The sequence below is a fragment of the Bos grunniens genome, chromosome 4, assembly GCF_055505025.1.
Source record: "Bos grunniens cultivar Pamir isolate PY7600 chromosome 4, Bosgru_T2T1.0, whole genome shotgun sequence".
Taxonomy (NCBI): domain Eukaryota; kingdom Metazoa; phylum Chordata; class Mammalia; order Artiodactyla; family Bovidae; genus Bos; species Bos grunniens.
In genome coordinates, this window is record NC_141168.1 from 41,909,641 (window position 1) to 41,936,844 (window position 27,204).

General features: G+C 39.2%; 1 long non-coding RNA gene across 1 annotated transcript in view; it reads right to left on the reverse strand.

Annotated features, from left to right (window-relative positions):
- The window catches only part of LOC147373976 (uncharacterized), a 61,871-nt gene that overhangs the window by 24,322 nt on the left and 10,345 nt on the right, over window positions 1-27,204 (reverse strand). The window contains exon 2 of the long non-coding RNA XR_015162308.1: window positions 24,882-24,957. This is a non-coding gene — a long non-coding RNA (uncharacterized LOC147373976). The remainder of the gene's footprint in view (window positions 1-24,881; window positions 24,958-27,204) is intronic.

A 27,204-nucleotide genomic window follows, 5' to 3' on the forward strand; every position in this document is an offset into this window, starting at 1 on the left:
GTCTGGACTTTAAATATTCTTTCCCATTGTGACTATGAGCAAACCACGTCAGACCATATGTTCTTATTTCCTCACATATAAAAACATAGTCTATTTTTGTCTCAACATTCATGGGACAGAAATTGCTCAGGTTGACTAACACATGTGGCTGTCAGGACAGTGCACACTTCTGAAAGTCCTCTAAGCCAAGCCTGTACTTGGGTGACCTTATCTCCACTGTGAGCTCAGCCCTCCAAATGAAATCAGTTTGTGAAATTCTCATTTGCTTTTCATTTTCATGCCCTATTCCTCTGTCCTTCATCCCTATCAACCAACTAGCATCTTCTAAGCTCTAAGCCACTTAGCATACTCTACTGTGGCATTTCAGACCACCCTTTGAAACACCAGTTTGGATGCATGGCATCTTAGAGTAAATTGTTCATTGATACATCAGCTGCATTAAAAATCTATGGAAGTCAAGGTAGGTCTAAAGTCTGGATGAATGCAATATCTGTCTTGGACAGTTCAGACGTTCAAAGTTCACACAGTCATAAAACAGAACAAATATCATAGTCTGACCCTGTCAGATTTCTCCACTGCTGTGATGAGCATAAACCATTTACTGGAAAAATTGATATGCTTTTATCATTATTATTTTCAAAATTGTGCCTTTGGTGAAACTGACTTGGGACAGAATACAAAATGAAAGCTAGTTTAAAATGCATAAAACATAGGATGGCAACAGTAATTAAACAACTTAATTCCTCCCCTCCTCCAGGTAATCCAACAGAAAATTTCATGGGAGTATTCCAGTTGAGAAATCCCAAGGAGAAATCCCAAATCACTCTAACCCTCATATGGTAAGTGTTAGTACTCCATTGTAACTCAGCTTCTACACCATCTTTGCAATTTGTAAAATGTAATAAAAAAAATGTTAACTCCTCAAACTGGGCACTTCATAAGGATGCTCTCAGACTGCTCATCATCTCCTCCTAAATATGGGTATGTGAGCAAAGAGGGGCTGATTTTAGTCCTTGCTGCTTCCTTGAAATCTTCTCTCGCATGCCAGGGAGATTTTGAACACAGGGTTGTATATAGAGAGACAGATCTGGGAAAGACAAGGAGCAGAGACTAATATAAAAACTAAAACATTAAAGAAATGGGCAGATATGTTTCAGAGAATTATGTTTAGAAATAAGGGTGTAGTGAAGAAGCACAAGCTGGAATCAAGATTGCCGGAAGAAATATCAATAACCTCAGATATGCAGATGACACCACCCTTATGGCAGAAAGTGAAGAGGAACTAAAAAGCCTCTTGATGAAAGTGAAAGAGGAGGGTGAAAAAGTTGGCTTAAAGCTCAACATTCAGAAAATGAAGATCACGGCATCTGGTCCCATCACTTCATGGGAAATAGATGGGGAAACAGTGGAAACGGTGTCAGACTTTATTTTGGGGGGCTCCAAAATAACTGCAGATGGTGACTGCAGCCATGAAATTAAAAGACGCTTACTCCTTGGAAGAAAAGTTATGACCAACCTAGATAGCATATTGAAAAGCAGAGACATTACTTTGCCAACAAAGATTCATCTAGTCAAGGCTATGGTTTTTCCAGTGGCCATGTATGGATGTGAGAGTTGGACTGTGAAGAAAGCTGAGCACCAAAGAATTGATGCTTTTGAGCTGTGGTGTTGGAGAAGACTCTTGAGAGTTCCTTGGACTGCAAGGAGATCCAACCAGTCCATTCTGAAGGAGATCAGCCCTGGGATTTCTTTGGAAGAAATGATGCTAAAGCTGAAACTCCAATACTTTGGCCACCTCATGCAAAGAGCTGACTCATTGGAAAAGACTCTGATGCTGGGAGGGATTGGGGGCAGGAGGAGAAGGGGATGACAGAGGATGAGATGGCTGGATGGCATCACTGACTCGATGGATGTGAGTCTGAGTGAACTCCAGGAGTTGGTGATGGACAGGGAGGCCTGATGTGCTGCGATTCATGAGGTTGCAGAGTTGGACACGACTGAGTGACTGAACTGAACTGAACTGAAGAACAGATACAGGTGGGTTCTTCTAGTTCTCAGTGACCATACCTGATTTTCTATAGTTGATTTTTATGTTATGACTGTACAGCCATTGCTTTTTTTTTTAAGTGATCAAGCTCATTTATTTATTTTTATTTTTTATTGGAGTATAATTGCTTTAAAATGTTGCATTAGTTTTAGGACTTCCCTGGTGGCTCAGATGATAAAGCATCTGCCTACAATGCGGGAGACTGAGGTTTGATCCCTGGGTTGGGAAGATCGTCTGGAGAAGGAAATGGCAACCCACTCCAGTACTCTTGCCTGGATAATCCCATGGATGGAGGAGCATTGTAGGCTATAGTCCATGGAGTCGCAAAGAGTCAGATGCATTAGTTTTGCTGTACAATGAAGTGAATCACCTATATGTATACATATATCCCCTCTCTCTTGGATCTCCCTCCCACCAAGCCCCATTGCATCCATCTAGGTCTTCACAGATCTCTAAGCTAAGCTCCCAGTGTTATACAACAGCTGCCCACTAGCTATCTATTTTACATATGATAATGTATGTATGTCAGTCCTAATCTCCCACTTCATCCCACCCTACACTTCCCTGCCTGTGTGCACATGCCGGTTCTTTACATCTGCATCTTTATTCCTGCCCTGTAAATAGGTTCATCTGTGCCATTTTTCTAGATTCCACATATATGTGTTAATATACAATATTTGTCTTTCTCTTACTTCACTCTGTATGACTCTAAGTCCATGCCCTGAATTATAGTTTTCTCAGGGCGTATGCCCTGTAGTGGGATCGTTGGATCCTATGGTAGTTCTATTTTTAGTTTATTCAGGAACCTCCATACTGTTCTTCCTAGTGGTTGTACCAATTTCCATTCCTATTATCAGAGAAGGCAGGTTCCCTTTCTCCACACCCTCTCCAGCATTTATTGTTTGTAAATTTTCTGATGAAGGCCATTCTGACAAGTGTGAAGTGGTACCTCATTGTAGTTTTGACTTGCATTTCTCTAATAATTAGTGATGTTGAGCATCTTTTCATTGCCTCTTGGTTATTTGTATATTTTCAATTGTGAAATTAAATTAGAATTGTGAAGTTTTATAATTAAAATTTAATTGTAATGTTGAAATTGTGAAATTTCATAATGAAAGTGTAATTGTAAAATTGAAATTGTGTATACTTCAAAATATTCTATGTATTGTATATGTCTGTGTGTATACCTACTGTGTATACATATATATACTCATTATACATGTACAAATAATATGTATATATAATATACAGCAAACACCTGTGTATCCAACATCCAGCTAAAAAATTAAATATTGAATATTCACTGAAATATATCCATATCCTTCCCTGGACCCTGAGCTCTTTCTCCTCCACACACACAGAGAAGAGCCTCATTTGTGGCTGGGTATTCAGAATATTCCCATAAACATTATTTAGAGAAGATTGCTTTGTATGTTTGTTTATTTATTTAAACTTCTATGTTTAAATAAATATGAGCATTTTTTTCCATGAACATTTATTTTTTTGATTCAAGGCCAGCTTCTGTGATTGACCTACCATTTTCCAGGGTAACATTTCCTGCTACCAAATGACTAGATATTATGGACTGATTTGATCCAGAGTTAAGGAAACAAAAGAAAAGCATATTTCCTACCAGCTATGCAAAACTCCATGAGGGCAAGAATGACAATTTTTTCCTAGGGTCCCATCATATTTCCAGTTTTCAATGCTAATGCCTGGCATATAGCTATTGCTCAGTGAATACCTGTCAAGTGAAGCTATGAACAAATAAGACAGGAAGAAAGGAGCCAGGATGTTTGCACTGCCTGATGCTGTTCCCTCCGCTGGTGTAGTTTGAGTGCTGAAATCAGCCCTTCATTGCAACAATGTATTAATGGCAGGGCATGATTTCAGTAGAGGAAATCTGCAATGCATTTTGGGGGTGTAACCAGAGAAAGGATGCAACTTTTACAATTTTCTAAAGGCTAGTAAAAGGTAGCCAAGCAGGGCCTCAGTCTGTTACCCTGGAGTTGAAGAGAAACAGAGGAATTGTTAGGCAAGAGGTTAAATTCTCTTGTTTGAATGATTTGATTTCCTTGAAATACAAGGTCACATATGGCCAATTTCATTCTTTCTATTCATAAAGAGGTCCAGATCAAAACAACCGAATGGAACCCAAATTTCACAGTTCTCTTCTCTCCAGGCCCAAATCAGAAGCTCAGAGGCATCAGCAACTGATGATTTTTATGACAAGCTCCAGTCTTGGCATAATAGGGTCCCTCAATTAGCTTTAAGGCCTTTCATTTGCGATATAACAGCTCTGTTGTCAGCAGCATTCGGTGACATCACGGTTATAAAACTCAGCAACAGCAAGAAAATTGTCTTGGTGTCGAAGTGGGAATTCTGCTGCAGCCAGCCCCATAGCCATCCTGTGTTCTTTGTTTAAACTCAGTCCTCATGCCGGGCTGGCTGTACCCAGTCATGGGCTCTGACAAATGTGCAGGCTGCTCATTTGTCACTGCTGTTTCCAACTAAGAAACACCACCTGGCCCTGACCTTGGGCCTCCACCATCCTCTTTCACTCTGGCCTTCAGGATCAGTAGCTCAGAGGCTTATATCTATGAGGGCCTTTGATGAGTGCTCAAGGAAAGCAGATAGGAAGTGTCACCACCAGAAATGTGTCCCTTTGTATATTTAAGGCATTTCTAGCTTCATTCAGTTCAGTTCAGTCACTCAGTCATGCCTGATTCTTTGTGACCCCATGGACTGCAGCATGCCAGGCTTTCCTGTCCATCACCATCTCCCAGAGTTTGCTCAAACTCTTGTCCATCAAGTCAGTGATGCCATCCAATCATCTCATCCTCTGTCGTCCCCTTCTCCTCCAACCTTCAATCTTTCCCAGTATCAGGGTCTTTTCCAATAAGTCAGTTCTTCACATCAGGCAGCCAAAGTACTGGAGTTTCAGCTTCAACATCAGTCCTTCCAATGAACACCCAGGGCTGATCTCCTTCAGAATGGACTGGTTGGATCTCCTTGCAGTCCAAGGGACTCTCAAGAGTCTTCTCCAGCACCACAGTTCAAAAACATCAATTCTTCAGTGCTCAGCTTTCTTTATGGTCCAACTCTCACATCCATACATGACTAGTGGAAAAAGCATAGCTTTGACTATATAGACCTTTGTTGGCAAAGTAATGTCTCTGATTTTTAATATGCTGTTTAGGTTGGTCATAGCTTTTCTTCCAGAGAGCAAACATCTTTTAATTTCATGGCTGCAGTTACCATCTGTGGTGATTTTGGAGCCCGAGAAATAAAGTCTGTCACTGTTTCCATCATTTCCCTATTCATTTGCCATGAAGTAGCAGCTTCATTAGATTCTTCTTAAAATCTGAATGCTCTGGGATTGACATAAATATACACTACTACATATAAAACAGACTTCCCTGGTAGCTCAGACAGTAAAGAATCTGCCTGCAATGTGGGAGACCTAGGTTTAATCCGTGGGTTGGGAAGATCCCCTGGAGGAAGGCATAGCAACCCACTCCAGTATTCTTGCCTGGAGAATCCCCATGGACAGAGAAGCCTGGTGGGCAACAGTCTATGGGATCACAAAGAGTCAGACACGACTGAGCAACTAAGCACAGCACACATAAAATAGATAGCTAATGAGAATCTACTGTACAGCCCAGAGAACTTTACTCAGTGCTCTGTGATGACCTAAATGGGAAGGAAATCCAAAAAAAGAGGGGATATATGTATCCATATAGCTGATTCACTTTGCTGTACAGCAGAGACTAACACAAAATTGTCAAGCAACTATACTCCAATACATTTTTTAAAAAATAATAAAAGCAAAATAAAATCTTACAAATATAAAAAAAAATCTGAATACTTCCAAGAAAGGTCAATCATCTGTCTGTGAGAGGAAGCATGCATGCTGTTGTCCTACCCTCAGCTCCTTCTCTTATAGCTGACCAGATACCCACCCTCCATGGGACCCACCCCAACCACAGGCCAACTGTCGAGGCCCATGTCCTCAGCTACTAGGCTCTTTCAGGCACAGAGCATGTGCACCGAGGCTTGTGCCGCCTCAGCAGATGTGGAGGGCAGAGGCAATGCAGAGGGAGGCCCGGGCTTAGCTATCCACCATCTGTGCTGCACTAAGAAAGGAAAATTGTTCACTCACCCCCCATTTGCTTCAAATGTTATTAAAAGTCATCAAGAGGAGAAATCAGTCTAGCAAAACTGGACCATTGTAGAGACAGAATGTTGCTATAAACATCTGCAGAAAAGAACTAACATACCAGTCTGCCTAGGCAAGACAGCCATGAAAATGGCTTTAGCAGGAGGTGAATCTATGAAGTCACATCCTCAGAAGCGGCAGCTCAGCTTCCAGGTTATTAAAGGAAGGAGGAGGCTTTGTGCCTCTCCTGGCCACGCTCAAACTTGGGCATTTCCAATGAATCAACTCTACTTGTGTTCTGTCTCCTCAGTATCTCGGAACATTAAAAATAAACATCAGGATCTAGGAATCTTATTCTCTTAGAGAAGCTCAAAGTGTTCCTTAAAGTCCCCTGAATTGATCATCGTTTCTTTAACTAGCTTGCTTCTCCAAAGTTTTGCAGAGCAATGGAGCTATTCAATATTCCTGCCCTTGGAGTACTATTTCCTCCTTATTAACCAGGTAGGGTTCCGGAGTGTAGCCTTCAAAATCCGGTTTGGTCTCCGGTAATTCTCCTCAACTAAAGTGGGCCAAGAGCTCTCTTTTCCTCACAGAGGTATTATGACTTTTAATTGCTCTTCCAAGGGACCCTGAAGTCCCTTTAGAGCCACCTCTACAAGCTGTCTGCTTTGCATCCCACAGCTTTCTCTGCTCTGCATGGTACATGGACCAAAGCTGACTTTGGCTGTCTGAGGACCCCATGGGGCATCTTTCCAGGTGTCAGCCTGTTTAGCCCCTTGTTTAAATCTGTGAACTTCCCAGAGTAAGCTGACCTCACCAGCCCTTCTTGAAAAGTCTTAATGACAGCTTCTCTAAACTAGTTCAACAGGAATAAATCCTCCCACTCCTCCTGAATATCACTTTATTACTACCTGAGCCTCTGCTCTGAGCTCTGAGAGGAAGATTTTAACCATCAGTCTTGTTTGGCAAGTGTTTCTCAGAGTGGGTTCCGCAGAACACTCCTTTCAGAGAATATTAATACGTGTCACAGGCTACAAACCTGCTCCACCTTCACATGTGCATGCCTGCACCTATACACTGTGCTGTGCTTAATTGATCAGTCGTGTCCAGATCTTTGCAACCCTATGGACTATAGACCCCCAGCCTCCTCTCTCCATGGAATTCCCCAAGCAAGAATACTGGGGAGGGTTGCAATACACTCTTCCAGACACATACACTACACACATGTAAGCATCATGCAGCTGTGCAGGCTGCATGCAATACAAACACACATCCCGTATTGTACACACTTATACCCCACATACTGTCTGTGTGGTGATCAATTTAGTATAGAAAACCCAAATCAACATAAACCAATACTCTGCATCAATTCATCAGATCCTTAATATAACAAGATGCATTATAAACATTTAAAATAGTGTTTCAGTATTATTTCCCAACTTATTCAAACAGTTGTTTCTTTGTGGAGAGCACCTAAAATGGATGAGTGTACCATGGAAAGCAGTTTGCAAAAAATTCTATTAGAAGAATAAGAAGACCACTAACACATCTAAAACTGGAATTGTAGCAATGATAAGTTTTAATAATATTAAAAGCAAAGATTTTCAAAAGCACTGAGAAATTAGGTCAGAGGTGGGCAAACTATGGACCACAAGCCAAATCTGTCCTGTGATCTGCTTTTGTACACCCATCCAGCTAAGAGTGCTTTAGATTTTTAAAGGGTTGTGAAAATAAAAGAAATAATATAAAAAATATTATATAATAATATAAAAAATAAAAGAAATAATAGCCAGGACATGAAAGCAACCTAGATGTCTATCAGCAGATGAATAGATAAGAAAGTTGTGATACAAATACACAATGGAGTATTACTCAGCCATTAAAAAGAATACATTTGTATCAGTTCTAATGAGGTGGATGAAACTGGAGTCTATTATACAGAGTGAAGTAAGCCAGAAAGAAAAACACCAATAGAGTATACTAATGCATATATATGGAATTTAGAAAGATGGCAACGATAACCCTGTATGCGAGACAGCAAAAGAGACACAGATGTATAGAACAGTCTTTTGGACTCTGTGGGAGAGGGCAAGGCTGGGATAGTTTGGGAAAATGGCATTGAAACATAAAACAGATTGTCAGTCCAGGTTTGATGCATGATACAGGGTGCTCAGGGCTGGTACACTGGGATGACCCAGAGGGATGGGATGGGGAGAGAGGTGGGAGGGGGATTCAGGATGGGGAACACATGTACACCCGTGGCAGATTCATATCAATGTATGGCAAAACCAATACAATATTGTAAAGTAATTAGTCTCCAAAAAATAAATTAATTAATTAATTTTTTAAAAGTCAAAACAAAATAAACCAAACCAAAAAAAAAAAAAAGAATGTATAAAAAGGATCATATGTGGCCCACAGAAAAAGTTTGCCATAGCCATTAGCCACCTGTTATTTAAATTAATTAAAATTATGGAAAATTAAAAACTCAGTTTCTCAGCTCCATTAGCAGCTATATTTCAAGTGCTCAATTTCTACATGTAGTTAAAAGCTGCCATGTTGAAAAATGCAGGTAGACAACATTCTTCTTACTGCAGAAAGATCTATAGCATCATACTGTCAAGATTTGAGGGAACATTGTGCTTATTTCTAGAATAAGCACAATAATAAGCACAATTTCTTTTGTGTTGCTTTGGTTAAGGAATTTGACTAAAGTGATATGGAGTATGAGTCTTGCAAAAACGAGTCAGCTGATTTCTGATGGATTTCCAGTTAAGTGATTTTGCTGCTTGTATATTGATTACCTTCAGCTCCCAGAAACTATATCTGTGGCAACCTCACCATGCTCCCAGGCCCCAAAGCAAGCTAGTGGTTGACAGGAAGATTCTCCCCAGCCACTCTTTGCATGGTGTCCAGCCTGGATTTTATTTTGGCTTGCCTCCTATTTCCTTCAAGTTCCTGTTAGCCTCTCTATGTCTCTTTGTTTCTTGGATTTCCCTTCCTTCTTTCTTCCCTGCTAAAATATAGTACTTTTCGCTTTATTAATCAGACGAATTTTGCTCCTCATCTCTTCCTTGGCTGTGGGCCTGTATTTACATATCTAAAGATTCATAAATATACGCTGCTAAACAAAGTGTCATCTACTGAATTACCCTTTAGCAATATGGAAGAACTGGCAAAAGCCTTGAAATCTCCTTTCTTTTCCTTTTTCCAACCAATATCCATAACTGGATGGAGTAGTACCAACGTTTAGTTCCTTACAGATATATATTATGTTTCACTCACTAAAAGGTTAAGGGCAGAGTTTTTGTTTAAATGGCATTTCCCCTTGCTATACTACAAGAATGTGTGCTTAGCAGGGGCAAGGAGAGCATGAGGAGAAGGAAGATGGTCAGCGCCACCAAATGTCATGGAAATAAAAGAAGACAAAGACTATACCAGACCATATTATGGGGCCACTGAGAATTTCTTTAATAAGCTATTTTAGTACAGTGCTAACTGTTGAAAAATGGGTAGGTGTGAGTATAAACTATAATTTTAAGGGACTTTAAGGATGAAAGAATATAAAAGGGAAGAATATTCAAGTAAATCTTATTATTTTAAGATAAGAACAGATTAAAATATGTAGATTCCAGGGGAGAAATCAATTGTACGAAGGAGGAAAAACTACACTGTGAAAAGTCAAATATGGGCAGATGTAGGGTCAGAATTTATACCACATACATGATTCGGTGAACACTAACCAGGTCACTAAAACAAAATCCTATCCCCAAACCAAGGAATACCTGGGGATTCTGCAGAAGAAATAGAAAATTGTCCTATAGGGACACATCTATAACTCAGGGCCCATCAATAGCAACTCTTTCAATTCACAAAGGACAAAATTAGGAAAAATAAAAAATACAAACTAATAGTCAAAATAAAAAATTAAAGCACGTGAAGCCATAAATAACCACAAGAGATAATTTGCAGATACAATTAAGGCAAGTATTGGTGCTCTACAATCTAGAAATGATAGAAAAACCTTTACAAAAATCTTTATAATATTAATAAAAATAGGTCTGTTTAAAATGAGTTAACAAAAAAGATAGTAATAGAAGCAATAGAAACCATAAAAAATAAAGGATACCTAAAAATGAAATATATAGCTATTGAACTCAAAATTCACTGAAGAGATTAAATAGATAAATAACCATAGCTTTTTTAAAAAAGAGTTCTAAACTGGAAGATCAATTTGAAAAGCGCAGGCAGAATATAAAATGGTGTCATAAAAAGTGAGGAATATATGAAAAAGAGGTTAAAAGAGATTGAAGTGATTTCTGTTTCCATCCAAGATGGAATAACAGGAACCAGAGTGACTCTCCCAACTGAAATAGCTTTTTAAAAAAGGACAAAATATAGAAAATCTGAAATGCATGAAATGACAGATTTCAACACATGACATCAGGCAATGAGGAAAAGGATTCCTAAAATTATGAAAACAAATGAAGTGAGTTCTTCTTTGATCCAACTGACTGCTTTTGAGAGTCCCCAGATCATGGCACAAGCAAGGGAATCTGTGTATAGCATAGTAGAATCCCTTACCAGGGAGAAAAAGTGGATAGAATATACAGGACAGAGTACTAAGAGAAGAGGGAATCATGGAAAGAGGATTTTAGAGATAAGTAAAGGGTACCCCCCTCAACACACAAGTATTCGTCTGAGTGCTGATCAACTTATGCATGTAAGGGAAATATCCAAGGCCAGAGAAAGAACACTTGGAAAGAACAAAGGTAACAATAACCTGACCAGGAAAAATGCCTAGTCTAGTCTAGACCAACTAGCTAATTTCATTATTCATGGGACATTGGATAGAGTGCCTGAAAGATCTTGCATCACTAATGGAAAAAACTAGCCCTGAATGAAGAGCTCCTCTGATCCTGCCTAATAAATCTTAAAAGTGAGACCCCAAAGAAGCTGTTTTCCAGTAAATTGCTTTCCACCCTCCCAAAAGCCCAAGAATATATATTTCTAGAAATACAAAGATGACCTACATCCAACAAGACAAAATTCATAATATCTGGAATCTAATAAAAATAGCCAAACATACAAAGAAACAGGAAAATCCAGTACTTAATGAGGTGATAAGTCAATCAACTAAAACCAACCCAGAATTGGCAGAAATGTGAAAATTAGCACACACAAAAAAAGATATTGAAATAACTGTAATTCACAAGTTCAAAAGATAAGTTGAGAAGTAGACTTCTATTTTTTTTTTATTAATCAATCACATTCATGTTTTTTGTAATTAGCACAGTAATCATGCAAAACTCAGTTGTCTCTTTTATATGTATTAAAGATACTTATATCTTTATATATATATATGTATCTTTATATATATCAATATATATATATCTTTATGTACATACATATATTAAAGGTATAATCCAGACAACAGATAAAACCAAAATTTGAAATACCTTATAATTTGATAATTCTCCAGAAGATATATTTTATTACAGTTTTCATGGGCTAATTGGCAACATAGAATGATTTATCTTGATCTCAATTTTAAAAAGATAGATGGATTTTGAACAAATATGGTGACAAATATGGTGTCAGCTAACAAGAAAAAACATTCTTTAGCTGTAATTTGATATTTGATTTGTCTTTCTGCATAATCAAATTAAGATATATAAAATACAATTTTAAAAATATTCAATAAAAAATAATAGGGAATTGTTACTGGAAACATGATTATATGTAAATGATATATATTAAAGCTAGTTTATATTCTTTTTTTTAATTTTATTTTATTTTTAAACTTTACATAATTGTATTAGTTTTGCCAAATATCAAAATGAATCCTCCACAGGTATACATGTGTTCCCCATCCTGAACCCTCCTCCCTCCTCCCTCCCCATACCATCCCTCTGGTCGTCCCAGTGCACTAGCCCCAAGCATCCAGTATCGTGCATCGAACCTGGACTGGCAACTCATTTCTTACATGATATTTTACATGTTTCAATGTCATTCTCCCAAATCTTCCCACCCTCTCCCTCTCCCACAGAGTCCATAAGACTGTTCTATACATCAGTGTCTCTTTTGCTGTCTCGTACACCGGGTTATTGTTACCATCTTTCTAAATTCCATATATATGCGTTAGTATACTGTATTTATGTTTTTCCTTGTGGCTTACTTCACTCTGTATAATAGGCTCCAGTTTCATCCACCTCATTAGAACTGATTCAAATGTATTCTTTTTAATGGCTGAGTAATACTCCATTGTGTTTATGTACCACAGCTTTCTTATCCATTCATCTGCTGATGGACATCTAGGTTGCTTCCATGTCCTGGCTATTATAAACAGTGCTGTGATGAACATTGGGGTACACGTGTCTCTTTCCCTTCTGGTTTCCTCAGTGTGTATGCCCAGCAGTGGGATTGCTGGATCATAAGGCAGTTCTATTTCCAGTTTTTTAAGGAATCTCCACACTGTTCTCCATAGTGGCTGTACTAGTTTGCATTCCCACCAACAGTGTAAGAGCGTTCCCTTTTCTCCACACCCTCTCCAGCATTTATTATTTGTAGACTTTTGGATCGCAGCCATTCTGACTGGTGTGAAATGGTACCTCATAGTGGTTTTGATTTGCATTTCTCTGATAATGAGTGATGTTGAGCATCTTTTCATGTGTTTGTTAGCCATCTGTATGTCTTCTTTGGAGAAATGTCTATTTAGTTCTTTGGCCCATTTTTTGATTGGGTCATTTATTTTTCTGGAGTTGAGCTGGAGGAGTTGCTTGTATATTTTTGAGATTAGTTGTTTGTCAGTTGCTTCATTTGCTATTATTTTCTCCCATTCTGAAGGCTGTCTTTTCACCTTGCTAATAGTTTCCTTTGATGTGCAGAAGCTTTTAAGGTTAATTAGGTCCCATTTGTTTATTTTTGATTTTATTTCCAATATTCTGGGAGGTGGGTCATAGAGGATCCTGCTGTGATGTATGTCAGAGAGTGTTTTGCCTATGTTCTCCTCTAGGAGTTTTATAGTTTCTGCTCTTACATTTAGATCTTTAATCCATTTTGAGTTTATTTTTGTGTATGGTGTTAGAAAGTGGTCTAGTTTCATTCTTTTACAAGTGGTTGACCAGATTTCCCAGCACCACTTGTTAAAGAGATTGTCTTTAATCCATTGTATATTCTTGCCTCCTTTGTCAAAGATAAGGTGTCCATATGTGCGTGGATTTATCTCTGGGCTTTCTATTTTATCCCATTGATCTATATTTCTGTCTTTGTGCCAGTACCATACTGTCTTGATAACTGTGGCTTTGTAGTAGAGCCTGAAGTCAGGTAGGTTGATTCCTCCAGTTCCATTCTTCTTTCTCAAGATTGCTTTGGCTATTCGAGGTTTTTTGTATTTCCATACAAATTGTGTTTCCATACAAATTGTGAAATTATTTGTTCTAGCTCTGTGAAGAATACTGTTGGTAGCTTGATAGGGATTGCGTTGAATCTATAAATTGCTTTGGGTAGTATACTCATTTTCACTATATTGATTCTTCCAATCCATGAACATGGTATATTTCTCCATCTTCTATAGATGAAAATAGCAATGAGATAAAAGTACACGATGGGGATTATTGACAACTAGACATTACAGAATAAAATGACTAGTAAAATTGAAAACATAGTAATAAAAACTATTCAAATCAAATACAGAGAAAATAAGAATTTAAAAAGTTTACAGGACTTTAATAGGTAGTGGAAGTAGAAAAACTTCAAGCATGTAACTGAAATCCTGGTAGAAGAAGGAAATGTGAAGGAAAAAGAACATTTGGCTGAAGTTTCTCAAAAATGATGAAAACTATAAACCCATAGTTCCGAGAAATATAACAAATCCTAAGCTTAAGAAAAATGAAGAAAACTATACCAAGGCACATCATAATTAATTTGCTCAAAAGCAGTGAGAAAAAGAGAAAAATCTTTAAAGCAGGCAGAGGAAATAATGATAGATTGCATACACAAGGAACAAAAACAGATGACTGCTGATTTCTTGTTAGGAACAATGCAAACAAGTAGTCATAACAGCTACATTTTTAAAATACTAAAAGAAATAGAGTTGCCAACTAAGAACCATATAAATAATGGAACAACCAGAAAGAAGGTAAGTAAGGAAACAGAGAAATTAATATAGTAAACCAATTAGATCTAACATTTATACAGAAGTCTGCCTAACAACAATAGCACACACATTCTTCTCAAATGTACATGGGACATTGTCCAGGACAGATCATCTGTTAGGCCATCATTTAAAACTCAGTAGATTTTGAAACTGAAATAGCATATAAAGGATCTTCTTTGACCGCAACATAATAAAGTTAGGAATTAACAACAGAAGTAAAACTGGAAAATTAACTAATTTGTGAAAAGGAAACAACAGACTCTTAACAACCAATTAATCAAACAAGAAATCACAAGGAAAATTAGAAATGCTATGCTATGCTAAGTCACTTCAGTTGTGTCCGACTCTGTGCGACCCCATAGATGGCAGCCCACCAGGCTCCCCCATCCCTGGGATTCTCCAGGCAAGAACACTGGAGTGGGCTGCCATTTCCTTCTCCAATGCATGAAAGTGAAAAGTGAAAGTGAAGTCACTCAGTCGTGTCCGACTCTTAGCGACCCCGTGGATTGCAGCCTAACAGGCTCCTCCATCCATGGAAACACAGCATATCATGACTTAGAAAGAAATTTATAGCCAAAAATGCTTACTATAAAAAATAAGATCTCAAGCCAACAACCAAACTTTATAACTGAGGACCTAGACAAAGAAAACCAAACTAAACTCAAGGCTAGATTCTTCTTCTAGTGGAAATAATAAAAATTAGAGCAGAAGTAAATGAAATAGAATAGAAAAGCAATAGAGAAAATCAATAAAAAACAAAAGCTGTTTCCTTGAAAAGAAAAACAAAATTTATAAACCTTTAGCTAGATAGGCTAATTAAAAAAAGAGAGAGTCTACTCAAATTACTAAAATTAAAGAAAACTGAAATGGGGGCATGGTTACTAATTTTTCAGAAATAAAAAGGATTATAACAGTATTATGAACAATTATACACTAACATATTGGCTAACAGGTGAAGTGAAAAAAATCTGAGAAACACAAACCTACCAAGAGAAAGTCATAAGAAACAAATCTGAATAGACCTATGACTAGTAAGGAGATTGAATCAGTAATCAAAAATCTTCTGACAAAGAAAAGCTCTGGGCCTATAACTTCACTGTTAAATGCTACAAGACATTTAAAGCAGAACTAACAACAAAATTTCTCAAACTTCTGCAAAAAAATTGAAGAGGAGGGAGCTCTTCATAACTTATTCCATGAGACTGGCATTACCCTGGTACCAAAGCTAGACAGAGACACTACAGGAAAGAAAAGCACAGAATAATTTCACTGATAACCATTGATGCAAAAAAATCACAACAAACTACTCACATACCAAATTTAGCAGTATGGCTTATACACCATGAACAAATGGGATTTATTTCTGGAACGCAAAAGTATTTAACCATTCAAAAAAAATGTTATCAATACAATATACCACATTAACAAAATAAAGGGAAAAAAACACATGGTCATCTTAATTGATGCAGAAAAGGCATTTAGCAAAATTTAACAGCCTTTTGTGATTAAAAAACACTCAGCAAACTAGGAATAGAAGGAAACTACCTCAACATAATAAAAGTCACATATGAAAACCCCACAATGAATATCATACTCAATGGTCAAATGCTGAACACTTTCCCTCTAAGATCAAGAACAAGACAGGATGCCTACTTTCACCACTCAGAAGTAAAACTGTTTGCAGATGACATAATATTGTATATAGAAAACAGTAAAGATTATACACACACACAACTGTTAGAACCAATAAATGAATTCAGCAAAATAGCAGGATACAAAGTCAATACTTTGCATTTATATACAGGAAAACTGAACAATCTGAAAAGAGATTAGAAAAACAACAGACAATTTCATCAAAAGAATAATATACTTAAGAATTAAGTATATTTACCCAAGAACATGAATACTTGTATAAAGAAAACTACAAAACATTGCTGAAAGAAATTTTAAAAGGCATACATAATTGGAAACACAACACATTAGAAGACTTTAGTATTGTTAAGTTGTTAATACTACCCAAAATAATCTGTAGATTCAATGCAAACTCTATCAAAACCCCAATGATGTTTTTGCAAAAATACCAAAACCCATTCCAAAATGCACATGGAATTTCAAGGGACCACCTCCCAACAAAAAGCCAAGACAATCTTGGAAAAGAATAAACCTGAAGATCTCACTATTCTTGTCAAACTTACTACAAAGCTGCAGTACTCAAAACAGTGTAGTATTGGCTTACAGCCAGATGTATAGACCAATTGAATAGAACACAGAGCCCAGGAATAAGGCCTTACATATATAGCCAAATGGTTTTTGACAAGGGTGCCAAGACCTTTCAGTGGTGAAAGGATAGTTTTTAAACAAACAGTGCTGGAAAAATATACCCATGTGTGAAAGAATGGAGTTGGACCCACTTACTGAACACCATATACAAAAATTAACTTAAAAGTAGATTTTTTTAAAAAACCTAAATGTAAAACCTACCATTATAAAACTCGTAGAAGAGAACACAGAGTAAATCATTTATGACACTGGATTTAGCAGTGGTTTTTTTTAAACAAGACACCAAAAGCATAGGCAATAAATCAGATTTCATGAAAATTGTTAAATTTTTTGTATCATAAGATAAGATCAACAGAGTAAAAGTGTGACATTCTGTGATGGGAGATGTTTGCAAATCACATATCTGATAAAGGATTAATGTTCAGAATATTTAGAGAACTCCTAAACTCAGCAACAAAAAAACCAAACAAGCCAATTCAAACTTGAGCAAAGGGCTTGAATACACTCTTCTTCAAAGAAGATATAGAAATGGTTGATAAGTAAATATCAGTAAAAAGATGCCCAACTTCACTAATCATTAGGGAAATGGAAATTAAAACTATAATGAGATATCCCCTCACAGCCATTAGGATGGCTATTGTCAAAAAACAAACAAACAGAAATAACAATAACAAGGAAGTAGAGAAATTAGAACCTTTGTGCCCTGTTGGTGGGAATGTAAAATAGTCCATCTACTATGGACAACAGTATTGTGGTCCCTCAAAAAATTATGAATTAGCATATGATGCAGCAATTTCACTTCTGTGTATATATCCAAAGAATTGAAAGCAGAGTCTCTAAGAAATATTTTCATAAAGGTGTGTCATAGCAGCATTATTCACAATAGTGAAAACACAGAAGCAATTCAAATGTCCATTGAAGGATGAATGGATAAACAAACGGTGGTATGTATCTATAATATAATATTAGTTAGCCTTAAAAAATAAGGAGATTCTGCAACATAGACAAACCTGAGGACATTATGCTAAGTGAAACAAGCCAGTCACAAAAGGACAAGTATTAAAAGATTCCACTTACATGAGATACTTGGAGTAGGTCAAATCATGGAGACAGAAAATGCCAAAGAATGGTGGTTGCCAGATGTTGCTGAAGGGGTATGAACGGGGGCAGGAGGTTATTGCTTAATAATAGAGTTTCAGATTTATAAGATGAAAAGAGTTGTGTAAATGGGTAGTGGTAACGATTGCATACTATTAATGTATTTAAAATCATGAACACTTAAAAATCATTAAGATAGTGCACTTTATTTTCTCTGTATTTTACCACAATTTTATTTGCTTGCATTCCAAAATCACTGCAGATGGTGACTGCAGCCATGAAATTAAAAGACGCTTGCTCCTTGGAAGAAAAGCTATGACAAACATAGACAGTATATTAAAAAGCAGAGACATTACTTCGCCAACAAAGGTCCATCTAGTCAAAGCTATGATTTTCCCAGTAGTCATGTATGGATGTGAGAGTTGGACCATAAAGAAGGCTGAACACTGAAGAACTGATGCTTTTGAACTGTGGTATTGGAGAAGACTCTTGAGAATTCCTTAGACTGCAAGGAGATCAAACCAGTCAATCCTAAAGGAAATCAGTCCTAAAGATTCATTCGAAGAACTGAGGCTTAAGTTGAAGTTCCAATAGTTTGGCCACCTGATGCAAAGAGCTGACTCATTGGAAAAGACCCTGATGCTGAGGAAGATTGAAGGCAGGAGGAGAAGGGGATGACAGAGGATGAGATGGTTGGATGGCATCACTGACTCGATGGACATGAATTTGAACAAGGTCCAGGAGTTGGTGAAGGACTGGGAAGCCTGGCATGCTGCAGTCTATGGGGTCACAAACAGTCAGGCATGACTGAGCAACTGAACAACAATTTTACCACAATTTAAAAGAAAGAAAAAAAAAAAGGGAAAATGAAAGCTCCAGTGGCTTCTTTTTACCTGCAAACTAATCTCCCAAATGTATAGCAAGGCTTCTCCTAATCTTGTCCCAAAGTATCCTTCCCTGGTTCATGTTCCACCACATCTGCCCACACACCAAAGCCTCAATCAACAAACCTGCTGAGGATGTTGTAGTTCACATAGACTGTGCTCGTGCATTCGCCAATGGTAAAGGGCCTAGCTGCACATGCATGCATCTTTGCACACGCAATTTTTCCACCTGGGTTTCTTACCTTTGAGTTATCACTCTAGCATTTACTGGTGGTTAAATTTGCTTTGATTCTTGGTAGTTACCAGATATCTGCCTGCAGATAGAAAAACTTTGGGTTTTTCTTTCAAATATCTGCTACCACTTTCCAGAAAAACTCACTTAGAACTCTTTGACTATACTTTAAGAGAGAGAAAATAAGGGAATTCACTATTTGTAGAAGTTCTGAGTTGGCAATCCTGGAAGCTGTGGTCCTTATGCATTTTTCTTCACTGAAGACGGAAGACCTCCCCCAAGAAGGGCTACCACTTCACCACGGTGTGTCCAAACCTTGGCTGAGAACACAATCGAGCTAGCAGCTCCTTTATTCAGACAGTGTGGTTAAATGTTTTTTTTTAAAAAGAAACAAAACAAAAATGGTGATCATATGACTTAATCACTGAATGTGAATCTTGAATTGATTTTCATAAATACCTTAATTGGAAGCATTAGCACAGAGTGATAAAGGGCACAATCTTTTGATTCAGAGATGTAGGTTCAAACCCCAACTCTCCAATTTACTAACTGAGTGATCTTGGCAATTTGTTTAACCCCACTTTACTTCTACTCCTGAGAAATGGGGATGATTATAGTACTACCATATGGCTCTGCAGGAATTTTAAATTTTCTAATATATGTAAAATAAAATATTTGAACAAATAGAAAACTGCTGCTCATGCATTGAACACTCAAGAAATATTTCCCTCTTTTGCATTTATAATGACTAACTCATATACTGTTCAATCCACCTGGAAAAAGTATATATAATTCAATAGTTTTTAGTAAATTTATGTGAGCATCACAATAAATATTTCTAGTAGATAATGATTACCTTGCAGAAATGCTGGTGATCAGTGGCTGCTCTGAATTATAAGTAGAGAGAAGGAAGACAAAATGAGGCAGGGAATTAAGAATAGGAAATAAAATTAACAAAACTGAGGGGTATGCTACTGCTTTATATGCAGTTGACAAAAAAGGAAATCATGATATAAAGATATTATGTAATCACTGACTTTATTCCCCACATTGTACATTTCACACCTGTGACTCATTTATTTTGCAGTTGGATACCTATCTTTTAATCTTCCCCCACCTATTTCTTTCCTTGCCCTGTATCACCCCACCCTGGGCAATGGCCAGTTTGTTCTCTGTATCAATGATTCTGTTACTGTTTTGTTATTTTCATTTTCTTCAGACAAGTATCCCGGAGTGGAATTGCTGGATCATACAGTATTTCTATTTTTAATTTTTTGAGGAATCCATAAAGTTTTCTATAATTTAATAATGATATATCTCTATATCTTTGTAAGGTGACATAACTAAAATTATGGTGATCATTTTGAAATGCATAGAAATACCAAATTGCTATGCTATATAACAGGAATTAATATAATATTATAGGTCAGTTATACTTCAAAACCAAGCAGAAAACAAACTCACAGAAAATGAGATCAGATTGAAGATACCAGAGGTGGGGTGAAAGAAGTGAAAGTGTTACTCACTCAATCGTGTCTGACTCTTTGTGACCCCATTGTGGCCCGCCAGGCTCCTCTGTCCATAAGATTCTCCAGGCAAGAATACTGGAATGGGTTGCCATTCTCTTCTCCAGGACATCTTTCCAACCCAGTGATCAAACCCAGGTCTCCCGCATTACAGGCAGATTCTTTACCCTCTGAGCCACTCAGGAGGTGGGGGAGGGAAATTTGGATGAAGGCCGTCAAAAGGTACAAACTTTCAGTTATAAGATAAATAAGTACTAGGGATGTAATGTACAACATGATAAGTATAATTAACACCTTTGCACATTATATGTGAATATTGTTAAAAGAGTAAATCTTAAGAGTTATCATCACAAGGAAAATTTTTTTATTTCTTTAATTTCGTATCTATACGAGATGACAGGTATTCAATAAACTTATGTGTGCTCATCATTTCATACTGTATGTAAGTCAAGCCTTATGATGTACACCTTATACTTAACCCTGCTTTATGTCAATCATATCTCAAGAAAATTAGAAGACAAAATAAAAAAGAAAGTCACATTTGAGATCCTGAATTACCCAAATTAGCCAGTGGTGCTAATCCAAATCACTTCTCAGCTTTCCCCCTCAATCTGAACTGAGTAACCTAGAATTAACTGAGAATTAAAAGCAGCAATATATATGGGACTTCCCTGGTGATCCTGAGTAAACTCTGGGATTTGGTGATGGACAGGGAGGCCTGGCATACTGCAGTCCATGGAGTCACAAAGAGTCGGACATGACTGAGCGACTGAACTGAACTGAACTGAGAAGGCAGGGTAGAGGCTGTTGGTAAAGATTCCATTTGGAGGGTAGATGTCCCGGTCGGGCATGGAAAGATGATGCAGATGGTAGTTAAGTAGATGATACAGGTGGTTAACAGTCCATGCTTCCAATGCAGGGGCCCAGGAACTAGATTGTAAATGCTAAAACTACGAGTTCACATGCCACAACTAAAGATATCATGTACCAGGATTCAGTTCAGTTCAGTTCAGTCACTCAGTCGTGTCCAACTGTTTGTGACCCCATGAATCGCAGCACTCCAGGCCTCCCTGTCCATCATCAGCTCCTAGAGTTCACCCAAACTCGTGCATCGAGTTGGTGATGCCATCCAGCCATCTCATCCTCTGGTGTCCCCTTCTCCTCCTGCCCCCAATCCCTCCCAGCATCAGAGTCTTTTCCAATGAGTCAACTCTTCGCATGAGGTGGCCAAAGTACTGGAGTTTCAGCTTTAGCATCATTCCTTCCAAAGAAATCCTAGGGCTAAGACCCAGTATACCCAAATAAATAAATAAAATTGTTTTAAATATATCTCTTATAAAAAACAAAGCAGGGATATACAAATTTTTTGTAAGTGGGGAAATATAAACTTTCAGAACTACTACTCCCAAAAGTGACAGGAATTTGTAGCTCTGGGGAAAAAAATTTAAAAACCCAAACAAATAAACAACATTAATAGTATTACCATTTGACAAATCCTTTTCTCAACTGGGTGCCCATTTCTCCAATCAAAGGAAGACTCTTTTTTTACTTCACCTCCTAGAATTTTCCTTCTGCTTATTTCCTTTTATTCTAATCATTTTCCTTCTCATTTCTGTTCTTCATATTAAATGCTTTTCTCGTGTCATTTAGGATATGAAACAGCCCTATTTCAGTAGTTGAAATTCATGGCCCCTAATACCCTTATATTTACCCTTTTCCCACATCTAAAGACTTAGGATCAAGGATTTTAGAGGACAAACTCAGAAGAAAGAGAAAGCATTCGGGGGTCCAGAAAAAACTCTATCTTCAGCATGTCACTCTGATGCAGAGCCAAGATCCAGAGCTTTCCTATTCCCAAAGCTGGGGTTGGGGGGATGTTATCTGGAGACCCAGCTGGGCCAGTTCTGACCCCCTGACTTCAAAATGAGGCAGTGTGTCTTTATTGAGGTTATTTTTCAATACCTCCTATTCTCTTAATTTTTTCCCTTGTTTGAAGACACCCAGCTGCATCTGGAGTGGCAGGGAGGGCTGTTCACTAATTTGCTCCTAGTCTATCTCATCTTGAGTTCACCATTTAGCACTGAAATTACTGTGGTCTGGCTAACCCTGAGAATCCTACCACCAGAACTTTGCCTGTCAGCGAAAGAGGAGACAGTTCAATATAAAAACCATAGACACTTTTGTCTCTTGAGGGAAGTCAAGACCATCTCTCTCCTCTAATTCATTTCTCTTCACCCTCAAGGCGGGGAGTTGATGATCTGGTTTGGTCAAGTTCAAAGACCTGACATCAAGCCATGTTTCTAGCGGTGGAGCTAACAGTGGTTTCCGAGCAAATGTTGGGTGTGGGCTTTCTTCTTCAGATAGAAAAGCTCAGTTTCTCTGAGGGCTGCCCCTGCTGCACACAAGACCTGCCCCAGGACCAGAGACACAAGAGGGCTCCACCCAGAGGTTACTTGGTGATACCTCATCTGAAGTGTGGCAAGAAGAGAAAGGAAATATTCACATGCTTCCCTGTTTCTTGTATCTCAGACCAATGACTGGAGAGAATCATAAGGAATGTCAGGCAGGATGCCATCAGAGAAACAAGAGCCTTGCCTGGTAAACCTGTCTTAAAATTTATCAGTCAATCTGGAACATTTTGAGAGCAAAGAGGGCTGTTATTAACAATTAATTGGGAAAAACAGGTATAAATGGGACCATCCCAGGTAAACCAGATGTCTGAGCATTGTAACTTAGACATTTCTGGTGGGGAGGGCTTTTGTACAGGGAAGGATGGCTTTACCTCCACCAGAGTCACTGGGGGAGCAAAGCTCAGAGATAGGGCTCCTGGAGCCAGACCCAAAGCGGCAGTGAATCTTAGAAATTGCTGGGCCAGCAGCTACCAGTAATCTCAGCTGCCAAAGCAGGTGGCTGTTGAGATCTTCCTCTGGCCATGCAACTTACTGCATCTCCTCCAGAATGAAGGCTTCTTCTGGTTTGCCTTCCAGATTTTACATGAGAGACAGTCACCGGCAGACTAAGCTGGACCTTGCAAAGTGACCTTGGAAGAGCCAGACGGAGATGCCAGGCTGATGTCAGGTGAGCCAGCACTGATGAAGAAATGTTAAATTTCTGAAGGGATTTACATGGGGAAGAGCCAAACAGTCCATCTGGAGAGACGCAAGAGAGGGATAAAGAACTTTAAGCCATTGTAGGTTGGCTTTGAGGTTCTGAGGGAAAGCAAAACTAAACGGGAAGAAAAGAAGGAGAGATTGGGGCAGCTAACCCTCTGGGAAGACTTGAGGGAGGTAGAAATGTGAAGAAGAATTTAAACTTCCAACATTTTCATCAAATTAAAAAAAAGAGTTTTAAGACACTATACACGTGTTGAGGGCTTCCCTGGTGGCTCAGACGGTAAAGCGTCTGTCTACAATGCGGGAGACCCAGATTCAATCCCTGGGTCGGAAGATCCCCTGGAGAAGGAAATGGCAATCCACTCTAATATTCTTGCCTGGAAAATCCCATGAACAGAGGAGTCTGGTAGGCTACAGTCCAAAGGGTCACAAAGAGTCAGGCACGACTGAGTGACTTCACTTCACTTCACTTCATACACATGTTGAAGTAATTCAATCTTTTACTATGTCTTCTAGAAGAACATCAGCAAAGGTTTACATTACTCTTCAAGAGTTTTTGAATCCGTGTTTTTTGAATGTGATGCAAAACCCAGTCATCCCCCAGCTCACGCGGGTTTCAGCACAGGAGGGTGACTCGTGGTTCAGGCAAGTAGAGCTCTACACTATGGTTTGGGGTCAGAGTGTCCCAGGTGAAAAGCAAAGTTTCTCCTTGTGCTACTTGCTGGTCATTTTGCCTCAGGGTCACAGGGATGGACATTTTTGGTATGGGGCAGGATTAGAGCAATACTTGGCACCTATATCTGCACTAAACATTGCCCTTAGTTTAACAACACTGTTGTGCCAACTGGGAAGGAAAACCCCACATGAGCATGCAAAAGAGCTTGATATTTTTTTTTTATTTTATTATTTAACTTTACAATATTCTTTCTAGCACTTAAACTGCTGTCTCTGTGTACTGATTTGTTTGTTTGTCTTACTAACCAGGGTATAATCTCTGCTTTTCTCACTTTCATACCTCAGTTGCCTAACAAGGTGTTGAGACTGGCCAGGATACGTCTGATAGCTATTTGTTAAATAATTATTCAAGGTGCAAAGACCACTAATTTCCTTCCAATATCAATCCCCACATTCCAGTATAGACTCACCTGAAAGAAAGATGATATTTCCCAGCTTTTTCTTCCTAATTTTTGCTTATAGGTATGGCACTCACTAAGTCCCATTCGGAATGTGAATTAACCCGTCCAGCTTTGCAGTGCTACACCAGTCAGCGCCCCAGCAACCTCCCAGATGACATGTTGGTTAACATATGTTTATGGGAAAGAGATCCTATGGGAAGGGTCTGACTCAGTTTAATCTCCTGGCCCCAAGAAAAGTGAGCACTCACCTGAGCTTTGGTGGCATCTTATGACATGCCTGCCAGGAAGGAGAGGGATTCTTGGAGTGAGGGATCACAGTCACACCTGCAGGAGAGCATTGGTAAGTCCTTCTATTCTATATGAACAGAGAATAATCTATATCCCAGCTTCCTTCTTGAAAAGGAAAACCAGGGACCACAACAAATAGAAAATTGGATTACAAATATTTCAGAATGCCTCTATATTTGCTGAAGTTTTTTACCCCCGCATTAAAAAAGATAAGCCTATCTTCAGAGGCAGGGAGAGTTATGACCCCCATTCACACAATAGAGTAAGAACGACTGCCATCAAGTCAAGAGATGTGGGTGAGGGCATGGGGTCTGCTCCGAAGCAGAAGGAACAGTGTGTGGGTGGTCTGGGCCTGATAGTAGAAAGGCCTGTATCTGACTCCCCTGTGAGGCTGTTCCAGTCTAGCGAGTTGTGGGAGCAATACTAGCAGAATCAGAATTATCAGACATGTAAATATTGCCTCCTCTATTTTAAATTTCTTTGATACAAGTCGATTTTGGTTTTCTTAACGGGTTTCCTACCATCAAGCTCCAAAACAGCTTCCTGAAGATTGCATGTGTAGACTGATATGTTCCTCCTAGCTCCCAGTTAAATCTTCTAGCATTACCATACAATTCTACTCCACAAAAAATGGGGGCCTTGTTCACCAAAACTTGGTCTCCCCATGTCGCTCTCTCTCCCAAATTCTGGCTGAGTCTCCATCTGGAGCGCAGAACCCGCCATGCTTACTAATTATGCCTGGGCTTCTAAGATCCAACCGGGGAGGCCTCAGTGTCTCCTCTCCTTCGGGAGAACAGAAGGACGCCTGCGGCCTACGTTTAAAAATACTATTGTCGGAGGAGGAGCCAAGATGGCGGAGGAGTAGGACGGGGAGAACACTTTCTCCCCCACAAATTCATTAAAAGAGCATTTAAACGTCCGGTAAATTCCACAAAACAACTTCTGAATGCTGGCAGAGGACATCAGGCACCCAGAAAAGCAATCCAATTCTTCGAAAGGAGGTAGGAAAAAATATAAAAGACAAAAAAAGAGACAAAAGAGGGAGGGACGGAGTTCCGTCCTGGGAAGGGAGTCTTAAAAAGAGAGAAGTTTCCAAACACCAGGAAACCTTCTCACTGCCGAATCTATGCCGAGCTTTGGAGGCACAGAGGGCAACATAACAGGAAGAAAAAATAAATAAACAATTAAAACTCGAAGATTGTGAGTCCTACGATAACTCCCCCAGCGGAGAAGCAGCGCAGACGCCTGCACGCGCCATTAGCAAGCGGGGGCTGGGCAGGGAGGCGCAGCGCGGGCTGCATCGCTTAGAGTAAGAATCTGGCCTGAATACCCTGAGCACTATCTGAGCGAAATAATTTGGGCTAGCAAACCAGACTGTGGGATATCTACCACGCGAAAAGCCAGCCCCAACCTAAGACGCCGCCAGGCCCGTGCACGGAACAAAGAATTGATCAGAGATAGCCGGCTGCAGACCTTCCCCCTCCGGTGACAGGCAGCCAGAGCCGGAAGGGGGCAATCGCAGCCCCAGAGAGACATTATCTATAAAACTGTAAGCAGGCTTCTTTGCTAACTAAAACTTTTTGGGGGTCTGGACGGTTAACATCTGCCTGAGAAGGTGTGCCGGTTTTACACCCAGATAACCGAGTGGTGGGGAGGCGATAAGTCGCAGCATTGGCGCTCGCCAAACACCTCATCATTTGAGCTGCTCGGACCTGGGAAGAGCACAAAACTCAGGCCCAACTGAGTCTGCGCCTCTGAGGACTACCCGAGTGCCTGAACCTGAGCGGCTTGGACCTGGGAGGTACATGCAACCCAGGGCCAGCCTCGGATTGTTCCCGGTGGAACAACCTAGAGCCCGAGCAGTGTGGGCAGGGAGGCTACACGCGCTGTGAGCGGGGGCAGACCCAGTGTGGCTGAGGCACTGCGAGCGCACGCCAGTGTTATTTGTTTGCAGCATCCCTCCCTCCCTCCCCACAGAGCGACTGAACAAAGAGAAGAAATACAGCTCCACCCATCAGAACACCGACACAAGCTTCCCTAACCAGGAAACCTTGACAAGCCACCTGTACAAACCCACACACAGCGAGGAAAAGCCACAATAAAGAGAACTCCACAAACTGCCAGAATACAGAAAGGACACCCCAAACTCAGCAATTTAAACAAGATGAAGAGACAGAGGAATACCCAGCAGATAAAGGAACAGGATAAATGCCCACCAAACCAAACAAAAGAGGAAGAGATAGGGAATCTACCTGATAAAGAATTCCGAATAATGATAGTGAA